We start from the raw sequence: 27,744 nt of genomic DNA, 5'->3' as shown, positions 1-27,744 counted from the left end.
AGAATACAAATAGACCGGATGGCACCAGTCATCTGCATGGGTGACGACACGAATTTTCGCGCGAGTAACGGAGGTATAACACTTTGGGTGTTTCGCATAGCTAAAATTCATTTCTGCATTCATTTTCTAGTTTGAAAATATTATTCATTAATTTTCTACCAATATTATTATACACTAATTTTTCACCTTCAGTATCTTATGAGTGAAGTTTCCTTTGTTACCAATTTTAGTTTGTTCTGTAGAAGTATATCTTAAAATCGGTACGTTGTTTGTTACCAAATTGTTTAAACTGAGCCCATTAGAAATTTTCCTGAGCTGTTAAAGACGTCATTATGTTAATTAAGTTAATAGATATTATTCAGAATGTATGTGTCTGTAATGAATAAAAAAGTAACAGATTTTGTGAATTAAAGGATGAGATACAAGAAAAACATTATACGAATATAACATACATTATACTTATAAAACTAAACTCTGTCTATTTGAACTGAAGGGAAAAAATAAGGGAAATTCGGTTTCAGGCAGAGGGAAAAAAATATAAATTCTGTAACTAGGGGCCAACAACGAAAAAAGTGGAGTTTAAATGAGGTGTCGTGTGTTAAAGCACATTTGCTACACTGGCATGAGTTCAGAAACACCCCATAAATTTTACTATATATAACCTCTTAACATGGCGTCGCACGTTTTATCTCAATGTTGCCTACTTCTTAACATTACTCGTATTTTCCGCTATCCAAATTAACTCTCTTTTTCTAATGGATTGTAAGGCTTACCAAGGACTGCTCAAGACTAAACCTATCAATATTACCTCTCTTTTTTCTAATGGATTGTAAGGCTTACCCAGGACTGCTCAAGACTATGACCATAATTTAGTAACGATGAAGATTAGGCTGATGTTTAAGGAACTAGTCAGGAAGACTCAGTTTACAGAGGTGGGATAGAGATGCACCAAGGAATAGAGAAGAGTTGCGCTTGACATTCCCTGAGGATATGGATACTGCGGCAATGAGTAGCTCAGTAGTCAGTTCAGTTGAAATGAATAGCTGTCTCTAAAAAGAACAATCACGAAAGTTGGACAAACTTATAGGTACAACGAAGGTTACTGCGAAAAAATCATGGGTAACGGAAGAAGTACTTCAGCTGGTCGACGAAACGCATACAAAAATGTTTAGGGATATTGAGCATTACAGAGGTACAAGTCACTTGGGAATGAAATAAATAGAGACTGCTGAAAAGCTAAAGTGAAATGGCTGCACGAAAAATGTGAAGAAATCGAAAAAGAAATGATTGCCGGGAAGACTGACTCAGTATGAGGAAAATCAAGAGACCTTCGGTGAAATTAAATGCAGAAGTGGTAACATTAAGAGAATAATGAAGAAATTGGACAGGTGGAAAGGAGTACATTAAATGCGTGTATGATGGTCTGTAGGACTTGTCTGTTGACGTGATAGAAGGAGGGACAGTAGTCGATAGGGAAGAGATTGCTGGATCCCACATTAGAGTCAGAATTGAAAAGTGCTCTGGGAGACTGAAGACAAAATAAGAGAGAAAGGATGGATAGCATTCCATCGGAATTTCTAAGAACAAAACGTCTATTGAAGCTGGTGTGTAGAATGTATGAGACTGGCGACATACCGCCAGACTTTCAGAAAAATGGCATCCACACAATTGCGAAGATTGCAAGAGCCGACAAATACGAGAATTGCTGCGCAATCATCTTAAGAGCTCGTGCATCAGAATTGTTTACAGGAATAATAAATAGGCGAATGGAAAAGGGAACTTGGATATGTTATATGACAATGAGTTTGGTTTCAGATAAGGCAAGGGCTCCAGAGAAAAGTCTCTGACATTGCGTTTGTTAAAGGAAGCAAGTCTGAAGACAACTAAAGTAACATACGAATGATCTGTCGACCTGGAAAAAGCGTTCGACAATGTGAAATGGTGCCAAATATTCGAAATTCTGAGAAGAGTAGCTGTAAGCCATAGGGAAAGAGTAGAAGACCATGAATGAAATTCTCGAATTAAAAAATGGTGTAATACAAGGATCTAGCGTTCACCCCTAATGTTAAGTCCATGGATTAATGAAACAATAAGGTAAGTAAAAGGAAGGTTCTAGAGTTGAGTTAAAATTCAAGGTAAAAGAGTATCGAGGATAAGGTTGACTGATGACATTGCTGTCCTTAGTGTAAGTGAAGAAGATTTACAAGATGATTTGAATGGAATGAACAGTCTAACGATAACAGAAAATGGACTGCCACACACTGAAGAAAGATGGATGTAATGAGAAAAAGCAGAAATGAAAATATGGAGAAACATATCATCAGAAATGGGGATGAACAATTATATGAAGCTAACTCTCAATACCATAGGCGTGGTGGGGGAGTGACTTTGTTGTCTTCGTTTTCTAAACGTTTTAATCTAGTCAGCCACTTTACGTTTTAAAAATGTAAAAAAAATATTATAGCTTTTAATGATTTTATCTGTAGAACTACATAAATTTTTCAATTAAACTTAACTCAATAATTTAATTTTAGAGTATGTGTTGCTTCCTGCATATAGGTTACATTCAATTACTACGGACTCAGAACCTTACTTACACAACAATATAACTTGAAACTGTATCTTGCGGTTTAAAGTTATCATCAATTAACGAAATTTTCAGTTTTTAAGTTTTTTTTTACATCGTGAGGTACCTCCATCTTGATAGTACACGTTATTGAAAATTCGATGATAACCCTAAGAATGTGATAAAAAGGTATATTTACATTCTAAATTCTACTTACATCGGATATTATTAACCAGAATGTTGTTAGTGTAGCTCAACAGTAATTATTGAATTTTATTTTTTTATAACTTTTGTACGGTGGGCACAAAGTACCCAACCCTCTGCACGTTACGGAATATACCTTGGAATTGGTAAGATTAAGGAATTCCGCTACCTGGGCAGCAAAATATCTCATGACGAACAGAGGAAAGAAGATATAAAAACATGATTCATAGAAAGCTGGTTAGCACTGAAAAAACGGTAAACCTGCCCAAGAGAGCATTGTCTCTAATTTGAGGAAGACATTGCTGAGAATATACGTTTAGAGCACAGCAGTTTAGGGTAGTGAGACATGGACTGCAGGAAATTGGAACAGAAGAGTATCGAAGTATTTGAGATCTGGTGCTACGGAAGATTTTTGAAAATTTGGTGTACTGATTAGGTAGGGAACGAGGGCGTTCTCTGTAGAATCGTCGAGGAAACGAATATTTGAAAATAACAGGCAACAAACAGAGACAGTATCATATGACATTGGTTAAGACATCAGGGAATATCTTCCATAGGACAAGAGGAACTTGTAGAGGGTCAAACTGTTGTGGAAGTTAGAGATTGAAATACATCCAGCAGATAACTGACAAAGCAGGTTGCAAGAGATACTCTGAGATGGAAAGTTAGGCTCAGGAGGGGAACTATTGGCAGGCCCCATCAAGCAAGTCAAATGACTATTGACTCCAACTAATGACTTCAACAAAAAAATCGAAAAACTCATATTTTTCAGTTATTGCTAAAGGGCCCTTATTTATGAGAATGTGGAAACTTACCTCGTTCTTCCTGTCAAAAATTAGTAAACTAAATCTCTTACTGAATATATTTTGTGACGTTCACTACTGATGTACGAAAACAGTTGCTCTGAAACAGTGGTTTGTGTTCAAAAACAAATTTTTATGTTTTCCATACACTAGCCTCTGTGGAAACGGGGCCTCTTAGAAATGGCCCATTTAATTGTAAGTGTATCGGTTAGTGACCCGTAGTTAGTGGCTGAGAGGGGCGGCGATCTATCTGCATGTCTCCAACGTTATTTGAGAATTTATCACTTGCCACCTTGCACTCAGCTATTATGAAGGAAACAACGTTGCTCTTGCAAGAATTTTGAAAGATACCAGGTAAAATACCCTACTTACTGACAATACATTCCACGTCCCTTTCATTGGTGGCAGGAAAATGAATTGGAACAACTACCGTATAGGAATGTCGGCTTCTGGCAGCTACACTGATAAACCATTACTCTAGCGTAGGGAAATCGAGTGATGTGTGGTCAAAGCCAGATGGAACACTTTTGACTATAGGGTGGCAAAAGCTGTGGCGTAAACCCAAGGAAGAAACGAGATGAGGCTCTTCTTTGTGCGTCTAAGGAGAAATAAGAACTGAAACAAGAAATAAAGAAAAGAAATTGCCCTTTTATCTGCGGGTTTGGCAGGTCGATAGAGTTTTGATCTGAATAGGCTTTCACAGCCGCTGAAACGATCCCGTACTCCAGTTATGCGGTGGATGGGATAAGGTTTCATGCAGTCTCCGCTCTTTCGCCTGTAATCCCAGCTTTCATGTCACCATGACTAAATGAAACAAACAGCTTTCCATATATTCCATTGCATCCCATTACGAAATGCAGCAGCAGTAGATAAATTATTCAAATGAGTAAACAATCTCTGTTACAATTAAGTAATTGTTTATTAATGCAAATTACAATATTCACACCGTTAGTGTATAATCAGACTAGAACTATAAGAAAATGGTATGTAGCTAAAACATATGAATCTAGCAAGCTCAGACTCTAACATCGTTGAAAAATTAGTGAATTTGGAAAATAAATGAAATTAAATAAAAACATAACAGCGGTGGAAGACTGGCTTCTCATTAACTGCAAGTTAACATAGGAGTGCCATAAAAAGACGTAAAAAGTAAACAGCAAAAATATTAAGCACAACGAGGCAGATTGGTCAGGATGGTGAGAGCGAAAAAAGTGTAAGACTAATAAGAAAAAATGTGCCATGTAATTAAAACTCACCATGGTAGAAGAAGGATCGGATTCAACGGTACGTATTTTGGGGAAGTATATTAGCTAAACTTAATTGGACATTTGTATTAGCAGAGACATATGTCGAGCCGTGATGATCTGTAGCAGCATTTCCACCCCTATAACTCAAGCACTACTTGAGGTTATCCTGTGGTTCTCCCACAAAAATTGTAAATGATTCAGTAAATCACGTCAATCTTTGGATCCTGAGTGCCATCCATCAGACAGTTTTATTAGCCAGTGACTCATGGACCGCCCCCTCCATTCCTCGATGCCTAGACCTTAGGTATGTAATGATAATCCTAAGATTATTCATGTGATGACATTTTTAAACGGATTCCTAAGTGTAATATCAGCATTCTTGAAATAAATACCAGTATCTTACTACTAAATGTCAAAGCCTAGCTTAATGTTATTAGTACTGGGACGAACTAGTCATGTTGTCTGTAGTGAAATGTAGCAATTGAGCGGGAAGAAACCCTTATTATACAGACCAATTTCCCATTGTATAAACTCTCCCTCTGGGCTACCTACAAATGCTCACTAGAGTGAGTATTGCAATATTTGGGACCAGTATAGTGTACAACTCTAGCCACCGCGCCCCAGCATCCTGGCGGCGCCTGGCCACTATACAATAAGCACGGTCGCCATCGTTGCAAGCCACCAATCCCTACGACACGTCAGGTCGCCAACTGAGTGGGCCAACCAAGATGTGTATAGGCCTTAAAATCTGAACGTTTTAATTGTGACAACAAAAAGAGAGAGACAGTATACTATTTGTTGTGAATTACACCTCAAAAAAATTATCCTATTGCAACAACTAAGATTTGAATTACGACCCTGTTCCTACTAACGGAATTTAAAAATATTGAAGTCTCCACTCTATTCTAAAGCCCTTTTTGAGCCATCCACTGGGAGTGTGAAAAGCGTTTTATCAAAATGACTAGCTCGGTATCCAGCATTGCACAGGTATGTATTTTTTCCCGGCTTTTACTAGTACATTTCCTCCTTCGCCCCTTCTCTGTCCAACATTTCCATCACCCCCTCTCTCTGCGCACATCTTCAACCTCCCTCCCCCCCACTCTTTATCCATCTCCTCCAACCTCTGTCTGTCCATCTCCTCCTACTCAATTTATGTCAGTCTCCTTCTCCTCCTCCTCCTCTCTTTGTCAGTCTCCTTCTACCTCCTTCCTCTGTCCATCACTCCACATGGCTACGGAAAAACAGAGGTTTTTTGCGATGTATTTCAAAGAATGTTGAAGTTGAAATTTTAAAGTCGTTATCAATGTTATTATGAATAATATCCAGCTAAAGTGCTATGTAATTTGTTTATAATGGTCTTGTAACTATAATCTGAAAAACTATATCATTAGGTGTTTTACCTTACACGTAATATCGTGTCTGTTATGTGGTGTCTGTTTTGGAATTAATACTTTTTCCCAGGTATACAATGCAGATGTATATCGGATATTACTTGTTTTCCATATATGCTATTTTTCTGACAGCTTGTATGACATTGGGTCAGCTAAGCTTTCTTTATGACACCCTCTTCTACATCACACATGAACTACTGCTTAAAAAATATACACTCCTGGAAATGGAAAAAAGAACACATTGACACCGGTGTGTCAGACCCACCATACTTGCTCCGGACACTGCGAGAGGGCTGTACAAGCAATGATCACACGCACGGCACAGCGGACACACCAGGAACCGCGGTGTTGGCCGTGGAGTGGCGCTAGCTGCGCAGCATTTGTGCACCGCCGCCGTCAGTGTCAGCCAGTTTGCCGTGGCATACGGAGCTCCATCGCAGTCTTTAACACTGGTAGCATGCCGCGACAGCGTGGACGTGAACCGTATGTGCAGTTGACGGACTTTGAGCGAGGGCGTATAGTGGGCATGCGGGAGGCCGGGTGGACGTACCGCCGAATTGCTCAACACGTGGGGCGTGAGGTCTCCACAGTACATCGATGTTGTCGCCAGTGGTCGGCGGAAGGTGCACGTGCCCGTCGACCTGGGACCGGACCGCAGCGACGCACGGATGCACGCCAAGACCGTAGGATCCTACGCAGTGCCGTAGGGGACCGCACCGCCACTTCCCAGCAAATTAGGGACACTGTTGCTCCTGGGGTATCGGCGAGGACCATTCGCAACCGTCTCCATGAAGCTGGGCTACGGTCCCGCACACCGTTAGGCCGTCTTCCGCTCACGCCCCAACATCGTGCAGCCCGCCTCCAGTGGTGTCGCGACAGGCGTGAATGGGGGGACGAATGGAGACGTGTCGTCTTCAGCGATGAGAGTCGCTTCTGCCTTGGTGCCAACGATGGTCGTATGCGTGTTTGGCGCCGTGCAGGTGAGCGCCACAATCAGGACTGCATACGACCGAGGCACACAGGCCAACACCCGGCATCATGGTGTGGGGAGCGATCTCCTACACTGGCCGTACACCACTGGTGATCGTCGAGGGGACACTGAATAGTGCACGGTACATCCAAACCGTCATCGAACCCATCGTTCTACCATTCCTAGACCGGCAAGGGAACTTGCTGTTCCAACAGGACAATGCACGTCCGCATGTATCCCGTGCCACCCAACGTGCTCTAGAAGGTGTAAGTCAACTACCCTGGCCAGCAAGATCTCCGGATCTGTCCCCCATTGAGCATGTTTGGGACTGGATGAAGCGTCGTCTCACGCGGTCTGCACGTCCAGCACGAACGCTGGTCCAACTGAGGCGCCAGGTGGAAATGGCATGGCAAGCCGTTCCACAGGACTACATCCAGCATCTCTACGATCGTCTCCATGGGAGAATAGCAGCCTGCATTGCTGCGAAAGGTGGATATACACTGTACTAGTGCCGACATTGTGCATGCTCTGTTGCCTGTGTCTATGTGCCTGTGGTTCTGTCAGTGTGATCATGTGATGTATCTGACCCCAGGAATGTGTCAATAAAGTTTCCCCTTCCTGGGACAATGAATTCACGGTGTTCTTATTTCAATTTCCAGGAGTGTATATCATGCATACTGTGCAACATTATTGTTTTCTTTCTTATTAAAGTATTATATATGTGGCTACGTAAACTTTCCAGGAGTAATAACTGATTATATTCTTCTCGCGTTCGTTTCTGGATCATACAGTCCATCTGATTTTTGAACATTAGTAAAATGTATTATGCAAATGGTATCTGTAACACACTTTCTGTAATGAAAAGTTATGTGTGGTTACGTTTATAGCACTTTTCTTCAGATGGCATGTAATGCTCCTAGAAAGCAGTGAATGCATCCCCTTGTATCAAAGCACTTTATCTAAAGCTCAGACAATGAGAAACTTCGTAAACACGTCTTCGGAGAATTCTACAGGACTAGACCGCAGCAAACAAACAAAATTAACAAATTTCTGGTTGCTGTGAAAGAGAATAAACAGGTAAATGTTTAGTGTACACATTAAATCTCAGCTCTTACTGGGCAGAATCCCAGCATAATTAAGTTTCCCCTCAAGTGACCTAATGGACCTGGACTGAATACAGAAATCGTTGCCTCTCCTCGCTTACCGGATAACTGAGAAGGGGCGAAGCTCTGGCAGCAAGACGGTACTAACAATCAGTTATTGTTTCTGGGTTCTGTATTTAACATGTATTTTCGCAAAATGCACTGCTGGTATTAAAAGTTTTAGCAATTTTATTTTTTACTACAGCTTACAACAGCTTTACCGGCAAACATCAAAAGTTGTTTACAAGTCACACTTTCATAGGTTGCAGCAGACATTAAGTTCGGAAAAAGATAATCTTTCGCTATGTCTCAGAGTACACCGACAGTTTGCCCAAGGTTCGTCCCACCGTTAACAGTAGCAAGATGAACATACGGCCTCTAATTTCCATTAAGTCAGTGGAGAAAAGCTAACGTGGTCAGAGGCTGATCACTAAGGATGTTCTATTATCTGCCCGCTACTAACCGATTAGCCCATGTATCGTATATTCTTACAACTGGATTTCCGTCTCACGTAAATGTCCGTTTTTATTCCATATTTCTGGTTCTCTAGCGTAATTAGGTGAACGTGACAGAAACACCACATGTGTAGTTTATCGAATCCATCCTTTGTTCGTACCTCAGGTGCAATACTGAACTTGCATAAAACGCTACACTAATAACGAAAGAACTTTATTTTCCCACTACTTAAGTGGTAATGAGTAGACCTGGAGAGTGGTAGCAATAGTATCAGTTTGACATATATAGGGACTGAGATAAAATATGGAAAACCGCGAGAAATTCATGCTTCAACTGGCGGATACTAGCTAATACTAGGTAGCACTGTTGTATATCATCACGAACGGCACCTATGCTGTGTCTTCAATACTTTGCAAGTGTCAGTTGTGGTCATAACACTATTCTGTGTCTATGTGAACTCATTTTGTAGAAGGTAATTAAATTTTAACGTTAGCAAATTGTTGGAGCTAGCATTGTGGGTGCTTCCATAAGGACGGTAGCCGAAGTACACTCCTGGAAATGGAAAAAAGAACACATTGACGCCGGTGTGTCAGACCCACCATACTTGCTCCGGACACTGCGAGAGGGCTGTACAAGCAATGATCACACGCACGGCACAGCGGACACACCAGGAACCGCGGTGTTGGCCGTCGAATGGCGCTAGCTGCGCAGCATTTGTGCACCGCCGCCGTCAGTGTCAGCCAGTTTGCCGTGGCATACGGAGCTCCATCGCAGTCTTTAACACTGGTAGCATGCCGCGACAGCGTGGACGTGAACCGTATGTGCAGTTGACGGACTTTGAGCAAGGGCGTATAGTGGGCATGCGGGAGGCCGGGTGGACGTACCGCCGAATTGCTCAACACGTGGGGCGTGAGGTCTCCACCGTACATCGATGTTGTCGCCAGTGGTCGGCGGAAGGTGCACGTGCCCGTCGACCTGGGACCGGACCGCAGCGACGCACGGATGCACGCCAAGACCATAGGATCCTACGCAGTGCCGTAGGGGACTGCACCGCCACTTCCCAGCAAATTAGGGACACTGTTGCTCCTGGGGTATCGGCGAGGACCATTCGCAACCGTCTCCATGAAGCTGGGCTACGGTCCCGCACACCGTTAGGCCGTCTTCCGCTCACGCCCCAACATCGTGCAGCCCGCCTCCAGTGGTGTCGCGACAGGCGTGAATGGAGGGACGAATGGAGGCGTGTCGTCTTCAGCGATGAGAGTCGCTTCTGCCTTGGTGCCAATGATGGTTGTATGCGTGTTTGGCGCCGTGCAGGTGAGCGCCACAATCAGGACTGCATACGACCGAGGCACACAGGGCCAACACCCGGCATCATGGTGTGGGGAGCGATCTCCTACACTGGCCGTACACCACTGGTGATCGTCGAGGGGACACTGAATAGTGCACGGTACATCCAAACCGTCATCGAACCCATCGTTCTACCATTCCTAGACCGGCAAGGGAACTTGCTGTTCCAACAGGACAATGCACGTCCGCATGTATCCCGTGCCACCCAACGTGCTCCAGAAGGTGTAAGTCAACTACCCAGGCCAGCAAGATCTCCGGATCTGTCCCCCATTGAGCATGTTTCGGACTGGATGAAGCGTCGTCTCACGCGGTCTGCACGTCCAGCACGAACGCTGGTCCAACTGAGGCGCCAGGTGGAAATGGCATGGCAAGCCGTTCCACAGGACTACATCCAGCATCTCTACGATCGTCTCCATGGGAGAATAGCAGCCTGTATTGCTGCGAAAGGTGGATATACACTGTACTAGTGCCGACATTGTGCATGCTCTGATGCCTGTGTCTATGTGCCTGTGGTTCTGTCAGTGTGATCATGTGATGTATCTGACCCCAGGAATGTGTCAATAAAGTTTCCCCTTCCTGGGACAATGAATTCACGGTGTTCTTATTTCAATTTCCAGGAGTGTATTTGATGTTTCAAGAGGCACCGTGCGTAAAGTTCGTACTCTGTACAGGAGACACGAAATAACATCAACCGCTGCGCTACAACTCAAACGAAAGAGTATGTTCATTAATCGTGACAGTCCGGTTGATGGTGATTGCAAAGAGAAATAAGAGGATTTCAAGTACAAAAATCAGTGGAGAACTGAACATCGCACTGGCGTACCCAGCAGTCATTTGGTCAATGGACTATTGTTTTACACTGTTTCCTACTCGTGGCCTAGTTGATGTCCCAAGGGTATAACAAGGTCCCTCCCATACCACAATATTCATTCCCCTATGCAGTTCACAAGACTAGTTTAGTGGATGAATTGTTGCCTCTCCCCAGGCCGCCATAGTCACCAGATCTCGATTATAATTAAGTTCTTGAGCTCTACTTAGCTGAGAAGGTTGCATGATCGCTAGGAACGTGAATCATCGCTACCTCAATTTGACACATTTCTCAGGCTGAATGACATAAGATGCCCTAGAAAACGATTCTGGACCTGTATTTATTACGAGTCGACTGGAAGTTGTTATGAATGCCAACCTGTTACCAACACTGTAGTAGGCATAGTAATGTGCTGCGATTTTGGTGTTTATGTATTTATGTCCACCTGCTGTTGTTCTGATTCCGGCTATCGTGGCTGTAGAAGTAGCAGTAACCACATCAGATAGGATGGCTGTTGCTCCCCCACTGGACTTAGATGGCCGGGCTGGTGGGTAGATCGATATTTCTTATTTAGTTACTGAAACCTCCGTACACACTATAGAACACAACTGGTAGCTCACTCTGTGGACTTAAACCAGTAATGTTCCTGTTTAAAGCCGAAGCCAGACTAGTCTTTAAACTATTCTCGCAATGTTGATCTGTACTGATTGATGGCACTACACTTTAAGGCACAACGTTCGCTCTGTATTGCGTTCTGGACGTCGAAGTAATGTTGACTTAGTTTCCGCAGGTTTCCTATATCGTGACTGTCACCTGCTTACATCGTGTCTGGCCAGTAAAATGTTCATAATCTTCGGATTAACCTGCACCGTTTTTACATTTAATTGTGATTTTACCTAAGGATAAATTAGAGCTATGAAGATCAAGATCAGAAGTCAATCATAAGCAAGACATAAATTCCAGTATATATTTTTAGTCATCCTCAACTTAATATGATCTTTCGCTGACCAAGTAAACGACAATAAACTTTTTATAATTAGTCTGCTTACGGCAGGTAAAGAATATTATAAAATCATCTCAGTTGCACCCATGTTCACGTTAATAGCCGTAATTTCCGTATGCCCATTATAGAACAGAGTGTATTTCTAATTTGTGTAGTGAACATAATTATACACCTTGTGACATTTATCTACCGTCACCGCGTTATGCATGTATTGCCTATTTTAGATAGTTGTCATTAAGATCATACATTCAGTGCAGCCTAAACGGGTCAGACCTGAGAATGAACCAGCTCATTCGAAGCTACACGCCAAAATATTGTGTACCACAACTATGACGGATCTGTAATAAGCTCTTCATGAAAGTTGTCGCACGTAAAAAATGTCGAAATTGCACAATCTTTCTAATGAGTATCATTATTTTATATGCTTAATTTCCCTTTTTTTAGCAAAATCGACACTCCTGGACAGCACAGCATGGATTTTAAATCATCCTGCACTAAAATACTTTTTGGAATAGTCTAATTTCATTGCGTAGCTATACATAAAAGAAAATATGTGACGTTACCAAATATTTGCGATAATATAAATTAAAACATGTATCCACTCTAGCGCTTGCATAAGTTACGTAGATAATTTGCCTCGTATTCTTTTATAACTTTCCACATGGGTAACAAATGAATGCATTTCGTAATTTACAGGTCATCGCTGGCGAATGGTAACTGCTAGATATCTCAATTTTTCTCCAAGTGATTAATCGAGTGTTTTCAAGTGATTGCTTCTTTTAGATTTTATATTTAGATTAACCATTCATTAACATTCTTCAATTGCTGAGAGCACCTGAAGAAGACCAAAAATTTTGCCGTAATATAGAATCAGTAACTCTGGTGAACATTCGACATCATGTAATTTTCTGATTTTATTTCGCTGAGTAGTTTCTCGGGCTGCTGTTCCAGTAATATTGTCTTAATAAAATCGGCATTTAAAATCAGGATTTTAACATATCTCTTCTTATTTCAAGATTGATATGTCGGTGTCGAAAACGCACCACTGAGGTGTTAGGACGTCTTGTTGCGTGGTGTGCGCTTCTTATTTATGCAGCGCCCACTTGTCTCGTTCCTTTTCACACAACAACCTCCACAGGTTTGATGCCTTGATCTAGCCAAGGAGACATGGTTGGACCCGAGTATCATTTCCTGTTCTGGAAACCTTAAGGTCACATTTTTCTGACACAAGACAGAGGTACCACACGAGGTGGCGGTGTGGCAGCACGGGTACATGCATGTTTGTCCCCAAGGTCATGCTCACGCCTGAAAACGAGTACAGATTGTCTGAATACTTGTTCAATGAGTTTAAACAGCAAAATCTGAAATGTGTCTCATATGTGTAATATTCAATCCAATTAAAGTTGGACATCTTTCTGGCCTTAAATCTGCACTCCTCAGTCTCGAAACTTTGTATTTGTAATTGTAACTGGAGATGTCAACATAAATTTTCAAAACACTCCTTCTGTAAGACAATTCACGCGTGTACTTTTCTTCTCAATCGTTACCGCGATTTCACGTGGGCCTACTCACCATGCAGAAGACACACCGGCGATTTGATCATCTTCTTCTGTGCAGATGCACAAACAGTGCCCGAACTCTTACGGGTATTGGCAGTAAAGCCGCAAGTAACGAGTGTAATGGGCAGGGGCACTATGAATATAGTGCGGGACAATAAGTTGTGAATATGGGTCTCACGGGAGGTGTGCCAGAGATAAAGTCCCTGCAGTCGCACTATCCTCTGCGCCCTTGGTGGCTCATATGGACAGAGAGTGTGCTATCGAATCACGAGATACCGGTCGGGATACACATTTTCAACTTACATCAACGCCTGTTTGCAGCTAAGGGTATTTATTTCATTGTAACTTATAGGATTATCAATATATTCCCAACTAAGTCTTCAAATAAAGTATTTCCAACCGTTTAGGATTTCGTACTTGGTTCGTTTGCTCGTTATGTAATATTCATTACTTACTCTTTGCAATTTCCAAAGAACTAGCCACATGTGGGGATTTCAGAGATCTGAAGGATATGAAAATGTCTGAGCTTACAGCTGACGCCAGGCAATGGCCAGAAATAACTTCGGAATAATAATTGAAATATCCAACTTACTAAGGAACTCATTAATTTATGCTAAAAGTACGATCCTGTAAGAACAGTGAGAGTAAGGATAAATCGTTCACCATGGCTTACATTCCAGCTCAAACACCTTATGGGAGTTAGAAACACAGCGGACAGGGCAGTGAAATGGCACCCGATAATCAACTACAAGAAATTACGAAACATAGTTAGTCAATCTGTGAGAGGTTCAAGGCTCAGATATGACCATGCATTAAGTGAGGACTTTGAGCGACCCGCTGTCCTGTGGAACGTCCCACGAAATGGCAAACCCAAATCTGTAGCTTGACCTAGAGTTCCTATAGAGGATCTAACCGAATATTTAGCCACGCCAATATCTGTACTTACCAATACATAAGGGAGCAAACCATTGATTGGTCAGTGTCTGGTATAAATGAATTTTTTTCCTGCATACGGTAAGCCTTAATGCGGTCCGGAAATTCATTGCGGGACTTCACTCGGCAGCTGCAGGACGCGATAATGTAACAGTGTGAATAATCCGTTTTCTCTTCCATTCTTTAATGCCCATAATAATCGATATTTTAACTATTCTTTCCAACAGCATGGAAGCAGGAACTCATAAATTCATTACCCAAGAATGGAGCTGCCGAACAGTATTCCGACTACAGGCCCATTTGCATAATATCAGCATCATCAAGAGCTTTAGTATACAAACTTCACGAACAGCTTGCAAAATATTTAGCATTAAATAACCCTTTATGTTAATACCAGTCCAAATTTTGGGCCAAACCGCTGTTACTAAAGTAAAAGACAAACTGATGCAATCCATGGACGAACAACGGGCGACTACTATTTGCTTTTCGGAATTCAACAAAGATTTCATTACTGTTGGCTTTGCCATTCAACTTGCTTAACTGACAGGTCAAAATTTTTCTTCAAGTGTTGTACAGTGGTTTCAGTAGTACCAGACATCTCGCCAACAGTGTATAAAGATTGGAACAAAATGGTTACACTGAAGGGATGTGGTATAAAGGTCTCACAAGATCATTATTGGACCCATTACTCTCCTCACTACATGCTCATGATGTCTCAACCATTCTCTCCCACTCAAATGTCCGCCCCCGGTAGACGAGTGGACGCCGGCACGGTAGCTCAGCGTGTTCAGTCAGAGGGTTTAGCTACCCTCTGTAACAAAAAAACTGAGTGAACGGATCAACGAACAACCTGAACAGGCGTCATCGGACGTCCGCCACGAACAAATTCACAAACAATCTAGAACAAATTGAGATTTAAAAAAAAAAGTGGTCAGCTTGACAGACTGTCAATTCAAAGGGCCCGGGTTCGATTCCCGGCTGGGTCGGAGATTTTCTCCGCTCAGGGACTGGGTGTTGTGTTGTCCTAATCATCATCATTTCATCCCCATCTACGCGCAGGTCGCCGAAGTGGCGTCAAATCGAAAGACCTGCACCAGGCGAACGGTCTACCCGACGGGAGGCCCTAGCCACATAACATTTCATTTTTCCCACTCAAATATCAGCTATCCACTGACGACCTTCACTTATGTCTATGTCCACGTACAACAAACCTGTACACAGCCATCTAGCACGTAAATGCCGATTTACTTGTCTTATCAGTGTGCACGCAGGGCATAGCTTTGAAATTTAAAACGCAAGCAAACTTAGTCGGTCATAAATTAATTATTACTCCTCACTTCAAGGGAACTCTTCCACCACTAACCCTAAACGGCATAGAAATAGCCTTTTCTGCAGAGAATTTGGGCATAATTTTGGGCCATCACGTATCACATAACAGCAATCTATAAGGAGATGTCAGCGTCGCTCCATGTATTACAGAAATATGATAAAGTACTTCCCTTAATGTTAAAAAGAAGCTCGAAGTCACTAATTTTCCCCATACTGGAGTATAGCGATGCCATGATCCAACGACTTTCGTACGAAAACTCACTGAGGCGGGAAATGGTGATGAATGTTTCTGTACGATACATTTGTAACGTACGCATTGTCAAATATATCGCATCAGCCTCAGAGCAATTATCATTGTACGTGTCGATAAGAGTAGAGAGTGTCGTACTCTGTCTGCTCTATCGAGTTTACATTCACTGGACTCCATCTTATTTTTATCTTAAAATCCTACTCCACTGTATCGTCTAAATGTCTCTAAGCACTATGGGACTTAACATCTGAGGTCATCAGTCCCCTAGACTTAGAACTGCTTAAACCTAACCAACCTAAGGGCATCACACAAACCCACGCGCGAGGCAGGATTAGAACGTGCGACCATAGTAGCAGCGTAGTTCCGGGCGCCTAGAATCGCTCGCTCCCAGCGGCCGGCTCCACTGTAGGAACAGCATGGCACAAACTCTCGATCGTACCAAAGTAAGATTCCCTCTTTATTGTCACTTAACACTGTACCAGGAACCCGACACTGGAACAATCTTTCTCAAAATAACAGTTCAGTTAAATTTCTTTCGAACCTCAAAAGACAGCTAATGGCTCATCTTCTATCACGGTAACCATCTTTCTCACATTCTGTGAAGGTCACTCTCGTCAGTCTCCCTCCTCCACAATTTTTCTGTACCCCTTGTCGGCAGAGTTCACTATTTTATATTCTGTTCTTTCTTAACAGTGACTCTCACTCTCATCTAAATCGTCTCCTCTTTCTTTATCCATTCCGCTTCTGATAATACTCAACTGCGCGTCCAATTTGCTAAGACAATCTATGCCATTGTAAATGTCCTTTACTGTTATTATAATTGGCAATGTTTCGTAGTAACTTTGGCTTGTGTTGTTCCTGATCAGATGTAAGAGCAGTCCTTAACGCCTTAATTGTCAGTCTAAGTATGCAGTAAGTAAATAAATAAACGATCTTTTTATCTTATGACAATCACTGGGTCGATTTTCCGGTGGGTCGTAATGCAGGGCAGTTCCTGCCATGTAGCATTCTTTAGATCTGTGATATGTCCATATAACCTGAGATTAACGTTTTTTTTACTGCTACCATTCCCATACGTTTCCTTACATGTTAGTTTTCATGTCATCTCCTTGTTAAGACCATGAACAAGGGCAATATTTGTACTTTCACCACAATGCAGCACTTATTCGTATCTTGTTATTGACATTCAACATTCTGAGTTGTCTTGTCACGGAACGGTTACCCTGAGACGGACCTTCCGTTTCATTTGTGTTGGATCTCACGACTTCTCAGTTTGAATAGAGAACGAAAAAATTTTAAATAGCAGCCATTCGTGGGCATGCTTGTAGCAGTGTATCTCAGACCCTCACCTGTTGGATAAGACATCTGTTTCACTTTATCGTCTATTTTTGAAACGATAAAGACATTGGTCATCTATTGCACGTAAATAAATAGTCACTATAGCTTCATAAAAAGCGAACCACCTCTTACCGTAACCACATTAACCACCGAGATCCTAATTTTAATTCATATTTTTCAAATAAAACTATGCCACTCCTTTGCTCCAGAGTACTAATTACAGAATATGTCTGCAGCTCTGTATGCGTTTTCCGTAAATTAGTATATAGTCGGCAAATTCTTCATTACCAAAAGTCATTTTATAACTAAAAACCATGTACATATAACAAAGCTACCAAACCACATAAATTCCTATCAGCAAAACTTAAATGTAGATCGACAAACGTCATAATACATCCCATTTACATAGATTTTGATTCCACTGTATTTCATTAAAATAACTGGACAGACAATACACGATAGTCATGCCTCTAGTATTGAAGGGAAATATGTTCTTATTGAGAGCGAAATAAATTTTCTCTTTGCACCTGTTCGGTCTATCACATACGGAAAATATGAATTAAATACATTTTTCTACGTACTTTCATCTAAACCTATCAAATTTTTCTTTCGTGAAATCTTACAGCACACACTTATGGGTGGGCTACGTAAAACTAGCCCAGTAAATATGTCATGCAGTTAAGATATGCAAACCAACTTGAATCATCTGAATCTGGTACAAATGTACGATGTGTGGGCGACCTTAAAGAGCATCACTTCTAATGTGTAGAAGTTTTAAAATACCCACCCATGTGTATGTGCATGTGTGTGTGTGTGTGTGTGTGTGTGTGTGTGTGTGTGTGTGTGTGTGTGTGTGCGTGTTTGTGTGTGGAGGGGGGACATATGTGCGCGTGCGTGTGTTTTTAGTTGCTTTTCTTTCCGTACTTCAACGCTTCTTGATAATTTGGTCTGCAGCAGTAGAGTAATCTCTGTAGTATTGCCTGTTTGATTTTACGGATGAGACGTTGCAGCACCTGGCGTATAGGAATGCCCTGTGGAGCAACATGTGTTTGTTTGGAACTCCCCTTTCTCACATAAACTGCAACATATTCGGTCTACATTCAGATATGTCCAAAAAACTTCTATTCCTTTTTTAAAAATGAAATAAACTTCTCAAATAAATTACTTTTGCAACGCGAATATGTAATTTAAGCATATATATACATTCCCTGTGCGACATGTAAACTATGTTACTATCATTTTATATCGGCCGTCTTTGGTCAAAGGACGGCCTATTCCATTTCTTCGTCACACTCTGTAATGGCATCAAATGTGACCGGACGGAACGCAAAACTCTATAGCTCCGATACAATAGCCAGTTAAACAGATCTTCTAACAGGAAGGATATACATTGTCTTCGGCTTGACTCCGATGACTTTTCCGCTTCTACAGCACTACATAGAACTCAGTAATTCGACTGTTAACTGAATCCGCTTAGCAGTTCTAATTCTAAGCCATGTCAAGTCACTTGACAAATTATGGATCTTTGGATTTTCCACATAAAACATTTGGAGTCTTTTCACTCACGCAGCATTCGAGTGATTATGGTCATTGCATCCAGGCAGCATTCTCATGGTCGAGTATCAACGTGTAGTATGATACCACTGGTAGATACTCTTCCCAGTATGTGTTTCAGAAGATGTGTACTCAAAAAGCGAAATCGGAAGCAAACTGCGCTTGGAAATCAACTTTAGTATATCACATACAATGAAGATCCATAACGTAATGAACTCCCCCACCCCCACCCCTGAATATTCAATTCCGTCTGGTGACGGACTAAGGAAAGCATATAGCTGTGCACATACGAATGGGGGATCATTTTATCGACTATAAGGCCCACATATGGGGAAATCCACTGACATAAGCAACTCGATAAGTTCTGATAGTAGCGTCAAGCGCCTGAGAATGAGCACTTTGAGAAGGCCGAAGGGAGTCAGCCTCTCGTTTACATCTGACGTGAGCATGTACGGAGAGTAGGTTGAAGGACGCCGAAAACAATAGTCGACGACAAGATATAGAATGCCCGCTCACTTTCACATATCGTGCAGGTCAGAGCTTAGTCGCTCAGAAACGCAGGATGTTGACAGTGTGAGATAGTGGTGCAGGAACAAGTGTTTCGGAATGCACGGTTCACACCACATTGGGATCACAAAAAGAACTTCCCTTGGTATTCCCGTATTGACGCAACGACATTGTCAGTAATGATTGCAGTAGGCGCGAGTGCACTTACATTTGATTACAATGGAAACATGCAGCCCGGTGGAAGGAATCACGTTTCTTGTTATACCTGGCTGACGCTCATGTCCGGATACGCTATCATCCAGCTCAAAGGCTGCTCGAAACTTCCACTGCTCCTCCAACGACGCTGGTTGGAGGCAGTACTATACTTGGGACTTCAAAGTCTTATTCGTTCTACTCTCTTCCTGTAATCTGAACTGAGAAGACTGTTCGTTGTTTGATTCCTCCTTAATCATATATTCGTGCTTGTTGGAACAGCATTGCAGGTATTACTTCTTTTACTAATATCCCCATTTTCGAATTATGTGTTTCACATGCTTGTTATTTTGCTACTGCGGTTGCTTATATGTAGCAACTGCTGTAACGTTGGAAATACCTGCATAAGACTTAACCTTACGTCCGTTTGCCACGCGGGGTAGCCGCGAGGTCTCGGGCGGCTTGCTAAGGTTCGCGTGGCTCCTCTCGTCGGAGGTTCGAGTTCTCCCTGGGGCATGTGTGTGTTGTCCTTAGCGTAAGTTAGTTTAAGTTAGATTAAGAAGTGTGTAAGCCTAGGGACCGATGTCCTCAACAGTTTGGTCCCTTAGGAACTTACCACAAATTTCCTTACGTCCATTTTCATTGTCAGTGAAACTTATTAAAAGTGATTCGTCGTCAGTTTGTATCTCTAAACCAGAGACGCGTTCAACAGTAACAGTTCGCTATATGCCAAAATTTTAATGTACTCAGTTGCATCTAATTTTTAATTGAACGAGGGTAGTTGTTACGTGCAGTTTTCTGGCTACAGCTTCCAGGATGCATATCTTTTTCTTTTTATTTTTGAGTCATCAGTCTTGTGACTGGTGGATGTGCCTGGCCATGTATAAAAAAATTTCTCCTTTGCCGACTTCTTCATCTCAGAGTGCCACTAACATCCTATGTCGTAGATTATTTTTTGGATATATTTCAGTCTCTGTCTTCCTCTCCTGTTTTTACCCCCCACAACTTTCTCTAGTACCTTCGAAGTTATTCCCTTATGTCTTCAGAAGTAACCTATCATCCTGTTCCATCTCGTCAATGTTTTCTATGTATTTCTTCCCGCACCTGTTTTTGTAAAGAAGCTCCTCATACGTTATCACATCAGTCTACGTAATTTTCTACATTATTTTTTACCGCCATTTCCCAAATATTTCGATTCGCTTCTTTTCCGGTTTTCATACAGTCTGCGATTTATTACCGTACAGTGTGGTGCTCGGAATGTATTTCCTCAGAAATTTCTTCATTAAATTGAGACCGACGTTGCATGCTAGCAGACCTTTTTTAGGAAGTAATTCCCTCTTTGCGTGTGCTAATTTTCATTTTATGTCCTCCTTCCTTTGTCCGTGATGTGTTATTTTACTTCCAAGGCAGCGGAAACTGTTCATTCGTCTACTTCGTGGACCGCAATTTTGATATAAAGTTTATTATTAATCTCATTTCAGCTGCTCCTTAATACTTACGTCTTTAGCCGCCGGGGTAGCCGTGCGGTCTCAGGTGTCTCGTCACCGTTCGCGCGGCTCCTCCCGTTGGAGGTTCGAGTCCTCCCTCGGGCATGCGTGTGTGTGTTGTCCTTAGCGTAAGTTTAAGTTTGATTAAGGAGTGCGTAAGCCTCGGGACCGATGACCTCAGATGTTTGGTCCCATAGTCCTTACCACAAATTTTTTATTTACGTTTTTCCTCTGGTTATTGTGTATACATCAATTAAACGTGAACTTCAGTTCGTTTCAAAATTTGTATTAATTCACTTCCCTATTATTTGCTACCTTACAGTAAATTCGGAACCCATTTACGTTTGTAGCTTGGTCACTTGGTATAGCCTTTCTCTTCTTTTATAAATCATTCGAATAGCGATGAAAACTTTTTAACAATCTGTGTTTTTTATTTGTTTCGTTTCCCCTACGCTTCCGTAATTAGTACGTTAATTTTCCCGATGTCACGCCTGATTTCTAACATTTATCATTACCCGTATTGTTTTAACGATCTTATACTGTTATTTATTACGCCAATGTGCATATTTCATTTGAACTCTGGCGTAAAACTGGAGGGTGGAAATAATTGACAGGACAGGCTTTGCGCTGCTATACAGTCGCTGGCACTTTGGAGTATAGCCAACATTAGAAATATCATCGTTAATCCTTGCCTGTTACTTCCAACGACGCGTAATAACGGGGTATAATTGTAACTGAAATATTCTCAAAAAATGTCGACATAAATGAGATTATAAGAGGGAATTGTTGGAATATGAGCAGATAAACATCGTTGTATTTAATTAAAGGCACAGCCTGGAACTGCAAAAGGCATTAGTCGATATTGTCACGCACGCATGTACAATACACAGAGATTTACTCTTCCCGTGTGCCTTATTAAGTCGCCAGCGTTAAACTGAAGCACATACCGCTATCAGAGAAAGTACCGTAGCGTACGCCGAGATGTAGTGGCTAAGTATTGATGTTACAATTTCAAAAAATCATTGGAATTGTCATATTATAAATACCGTTTAGCTGTCGCAAAATGTGTTCACTAAAATCCATATTACCGGTATCCAATAATTTTATTCATCTGGAGACGATTTTCTACACAATTACGTATTATTGCAATTTAATACATGTTTTTTTTATTATACGTGAATCACACATAACTGCAGAGTGATTACAGAGTAGAAGACCCTCGTTTAACGGCTTATAACGTGTAACTAATCTTCATGAGGCAAGGGTTGCCTGATAAAACGAATAATTAATGCATTGTTTCACAGTGGCCATTACATAACATTTCGCTAGAAGCGATTTTTTGGTGATCTAATTAAAACATGTCACTGTCCTTTAGTTTTTAATGATCCACAAATATTTTCGATATATACTGCCAGAGAAGAGAAATTGGACACCCAGAATGCATGATCAGACACACTGTAGCTTCAAACACCACTGGTACATACGTAAATACTTTAAGTTGCAATTCGCTGTGTTAGAACAAGTGCAATAGTTCATTAGTATTGTACCTATTCAGTAATGTTACGAGGCCTGATGGGCTAAATAAGGGGCGTGATCACTGTGAAGGACATGAAGCTTCTCGGGTGAAACAGTAACCAGCACCAGACAGATTCTCAAAGGGGCCTCATTGTAAGCCTCCAGTCTCAGCTTGCCAGGCTGGTAGAATCGTTCAATATCTAGGACTTTAGGACTCTTGGATGGGACAGTGGCTCGTGTTGGACTGCATGGGGTCGTTAAGGCAACCATTGGTGTTGTCCAGGTTTGCGTCGAATACTGTCTACCTAAAGGAAGGTTGTCGCACTGTGCATCCCCAGCAACATTCTGTGGTGTCCATTCCATTAGTTGGTGTCTAGTAACAGCCGAAATAGGAGATTAACGCCCCACTCTTAGGGTGCCGTTAAGAAATTAGCACAAATGGCTGTGTGTGTACTGGTGATGAATGGCGTCGCATTGTGTCCAGCGATAAATCGCGGTTCTGTGTTCACCTGAACGACCATAGTCAACGTCACATCAGTAACTCACGAACGTCTTGTGTCCTCGTGTACTACGAGGAGAGTTGGAAAGTAAGTTTTCCCTGTCGACTGTCGTCAGAGTTGTGTGATAAGGGTGAAAGACGACACGGCAGGTGAATGCGCACGTGCTAGACATTGGTTAGAGGTCGACCACGATCAAGTAGATGGCAATGACCTTCTGTTTCGGACTGTGACGGGGGATGGAACGTGGGTGCACGCTTACACGCCCGAATCGAAGGCCGCATCCATGGAGTGAAAATATCCGTCACCACCTTTCCGAAAGAAGTTCAAAAGCAATTCGTCTGCATGTAAAGTGCTACTCACCGTTTTCTGGGACGCCAAAGGAGTTTTGCTGCTGGACTTTCTGGAGGATTCAACCATCAATGCTGCGCAGTACTGGGCCACTCTGTCGAAACTGAAAAAGATGATTTGGAAAAAGCGGCCTGGCCATCTCAGATCTGGCGTTCTGCTGTTGGTTGACAATGCGAGACCACACACGGCGATGGCAACGCAAAATCATATTGCAACTCTTGGTTGGGAGCACCTACACCATCCGCCTTACAGTCCGGATCTCATACCAAGTGCTGGTTTGAAGAAGACTGCTTTGAAGAACAATCTTGGCGGAAGGCGCTTTGGCACCAATGCTGACGTCAAACAAATCGTTCAACGCTTCTTCCGTATGCAACGCCCTGATTTTTTACTGGAAGGCTCTTTGAAGCTTATAAAGCGGTATGACAAATAGCTCAATGTATATGGAAATTATGTGGAAAAATGTCTTATCTTTGATGTCTCATTTTTTTTTTCTTCCCCCTTTCACACAAAACTCGGACCACAGTCGACAGGGGAAACTTATTTTTAGGCGACTCTGATGGTAGATTGCCCGTTTCATAGATTCTGCACGGTGGTAGGGCAACAGCATCGTCACCGCACTCTGCATCGTTGCCCAATTTATTCAGACTGCCAGATCCTAGATGGCGGCCATTGATGTGGCAATGTCGCACTGTCTTCATGACGCTAAATTCAAATTTTGGCGAGAATAATAGGTTTATTAGTCCACCTCCACAAACTTAATTCCAACCAAAACGACCCCTTGATATGGTGGAAAAATTTTAAAAACTGTGGGAAATTCGTATTTATTCAACTGAATATTAAATTTTTCGTGTACACCTCGAGGTCTGTCCACATTCGTTCCTTTTAATGTGTGTCAGGGCGCTGATGACCTCAATGTTGAACGCCCATAAGCCCCAACACACCACCACCACCACCGAAGACCAACCGACCAAATTCACAATACCACTACCAGAGGGTGCTGATGGCCCTCTCCCAGTCCCCACCTCCACCCCTCCACTCCCCCATTACGAAATTGGTGGGACATTCGCTCAGCCAGTCTCGATCTGCAGGACTGGGAGGACCTCACGACAACAGGCTAATGTGGCACGATAAGGCATTGTTTATACAATTTTTTTCCTACTATTGTTTATTTATATCTGAAATCGCAATACAATTAAAATTAACGCTGGTGTTCAAACAGTTTGGACGGTATCAAACAGTTGTTGTATTTTTTTTATTCCGATAGCGAAAGGAACCATATTATTACATTGTTGCAGATAACGCTAATTTTTTTGCATGCGTTCCGTGTACCAGAGTCATGGCCGCTGGAAGAATCTATGAGCCGGGCTTGAGGCACCAGCCACTGGCCTCCGACAGTAACAGGGCCGTGCTAAGCACTTCCTGTCAGTCTGGAACTACCCTCAGCCTTCCTCCTCCTCCGTGGCGCACATTCTTTCTCTATGGCTTCAACAGTTATTAAATCTGGTGTATAAGGAATGTACAGAATATTGTCACATACATATCTTGAAGATTTCACGAAACACTGAAAATGCTGCTGCTTCAGAAGTGGTCACACAAAGCATTGCAAGAGCTGTAGTTGGAGCTGCAGTCATCTCCAGACCTGGAATTAAATGAATGTTTACGTTCTGATCTACGCCAATGAGAAGTGGTTCGTCAATAGCGAATTAATTTCCCGATCCTGTAACAGATATCAGCCTCAATGACCTATTTTAAAAACCAAATTACGATGTTTGGAAATCGAAAGAAATATGTCTGTAGCTCTAAATAAAACGCCCACCACTTTTCGAGTTTTCGCTGCTTCTTTATGGGACTGCCAAAGAGAGAAAAATATCTGAGTCCTACAGCTGCTGTGTTGTTCACCACTTTTCTGAAACATTAAGTGGGCTCGAGTGTGGGATGTTAAGGCTCTTATTTTAGTTTCCTCACTTCTCGAAGCACATTGACGCTTAAGCAAAGAAAGGAAAATCAGCACAATTAAATATATAAAGGTTCGTGACATATTTCGAATCCGAAAACAAACCATGAAGTATACCAAAAATAGAATTTGTAGCGCTGTCCTACAGACGTGAAAAATGGCTAGACTTCTTGGTGAATTTTTGATGTCCTGGAACTGTTGGTCTGGAGATGCTCTAACGCCACAATGATGTGTGAGGGACAGCACCCCATCTGTCCAAAGCAGGAGAGGCTAGGCTGCTCGGATGTTGGGCTCCACGGACTTGTCTCTGGACACTCGAACACAGAAGAAATTACGTGACTCTCAGATGTCACTGAACTTTCCGTAGATACCTTGTACCTGTCTTGTTCGAAGCAGTCGGCAGAGGTTCCTATGCCCTGGACAAAGGATGTCTGGGACTCTTTAACGTCCTAACGTCATGGAACTTCCCATCAATGGAGCATTCTGAGTGGCTAATACTGAATTTACCTGCCATATTCCTGCTGCCGACGTGGGAACACAGTCCACCACTTTCTGCAAATGGAGATATTATTAGACTACCTGTGGCTAACTATTTTGTAGGGATCAAAGCATACTGCAGTTATATTGCACTGACAGTTTTCAAAAGTGGCCTATTGATAATGAACTACCGGAACTACCGCCAAAGACTCTTCCTCAATTACATAGTTCCGCTACTGTCGAGGAAAGCTTGAAATTTTCGGAGTGAAGCCGATCTCCGACCAGGCTATAGCACCAAATCGGTTGTATCATCATGTCTTATCGATGTACTAAACACAATTCCTATCCTGCACCATACAAAATCATCACTTCTGTACATCAAGCATATAGCTTGTAAGGTGTATGCTTCGCCGGCGATGGGCGAGGCATGACAGAATCTCTGACCAGAGAGTAGTTTATTGTTAGTGGTTGCTTGTCGCGAGTCTGCGCTAGTCTGCACGAGTCGACAGTAGAAGCTTGTCTGCGCTTGTCTGCGCGGGTCGACAGTAGTAGTCAGTCGACAGTAGTAGTGGATCGGATACGGTAGTAGGGAGTCGACATGCGTCGGCTGTGTGCTCTGGTCGCGACTCTGGTCAGGACTCTGGAGGATGAGTATTGTTGTAGAAGGTAAAGAAGCAGCCTTGCGCATAATTAATAATGTATGTTAATTGTAATTTTCTTTGTTCAGAAAAAATGCCCCAATAATAATTTTTTTACAAAGTAACTCTTTTAAAGAAAAATATTCATTTCAATTTACAGAATTTTTCCACTCTTTTGAAGACAAAGCATCCATTTCAATTTAAAGAATTATTTCAATACATTATCATTCCTTCGAAGAATAAAAAAAAATTATATATATATATATATATATATATATATATATATATATATATATATATATACGCCAGCATTGCACGAAGCTGTGTCTTTAAATAAGAGCAGATATAGTTGCAGTTTCTATTGAGGTAAGAATTTTGCTTTTGTTACTCAGAATGCAGGGCCGAAGGTCAGCGCTCCTGTCCTTATAAAATTTACCGGATATTATTATTTCTGTTACAAGGTTACATTTCATTCATGGTTCATTATTTAATTAATATTATTGTGTAGTTCACTTTCCACTTTTCATTTAATAATTTCTGAGAGGAGGTTACGCTTAGCTCCATTTTGCATTATTATTAAACATTATTTTTGTTGGGAGGTTGCAAGCTATCGACTACCAGACACTTGCACATACACAGCAAAGACAGACGGATCTCAGGAAACGTAAGCACATGCACCGTATACATCGCAGCACTTGATATTTCTTACGAGTTCGTCGGTATTCGACCACGGCCAACATTCAAGAGGCAACTGACCCCGCACACACCAGCCTGATGCGCGATCATAGCGCGTTCTGCATACAGTGGTCACTCGATGAACTGGTGCGCAAAGACTCGGCTGGATGCTCCGGCACAAAGGAGTCCGCTAACGGTAGTATTTACGGGCTGGCCTGCTCGCTGTCGTGGTTTCTGCAATGAGCTGCGAACATCTCCAGACTCCTGGATTAAAGAACATTTACTCTGTGACCACTGTCGATGAGAAATGCTTCGTCATTTGCGAATTAATCTACCAGTATGGAAACCGGCATCAACTGCATTATCCGATTTTACACGCAAAAAAAGCGATGTATGACACTATTTTGCAGACGTCATCGAATAGCGTATTAAAATTTTGTATGTTTTCACATTTTTTACCCCAAAATCATATCGTTTACGCGATATCAATGACATAGCTGTATGCTACATATCGGTTTCGCAGTATGATTCCGAAGATAAAAGCTGAAATT

This window comes from Schistocerca piceifrons, chromosome 3 (genome assembly GCF_021461385.2).
Source record: "Schistocerca piceifrons isolate TAMUIC-IGC-003096 chromosome 3, iqSchPice1.1, whole genome shotgun sequence".
Classification (NCBI taxonomy): domain Eukaryota; kingdom Metazoa; phylum Arthropoda; class Insecta; order Orthoptera; family Acrididae; genus Schistocerca; species Schistocerca piceifrons.
The sequence above is the reverse complement of the archived record's forward strand: the minus strand, read 5'-3'. Positions refer to the sequence as shown.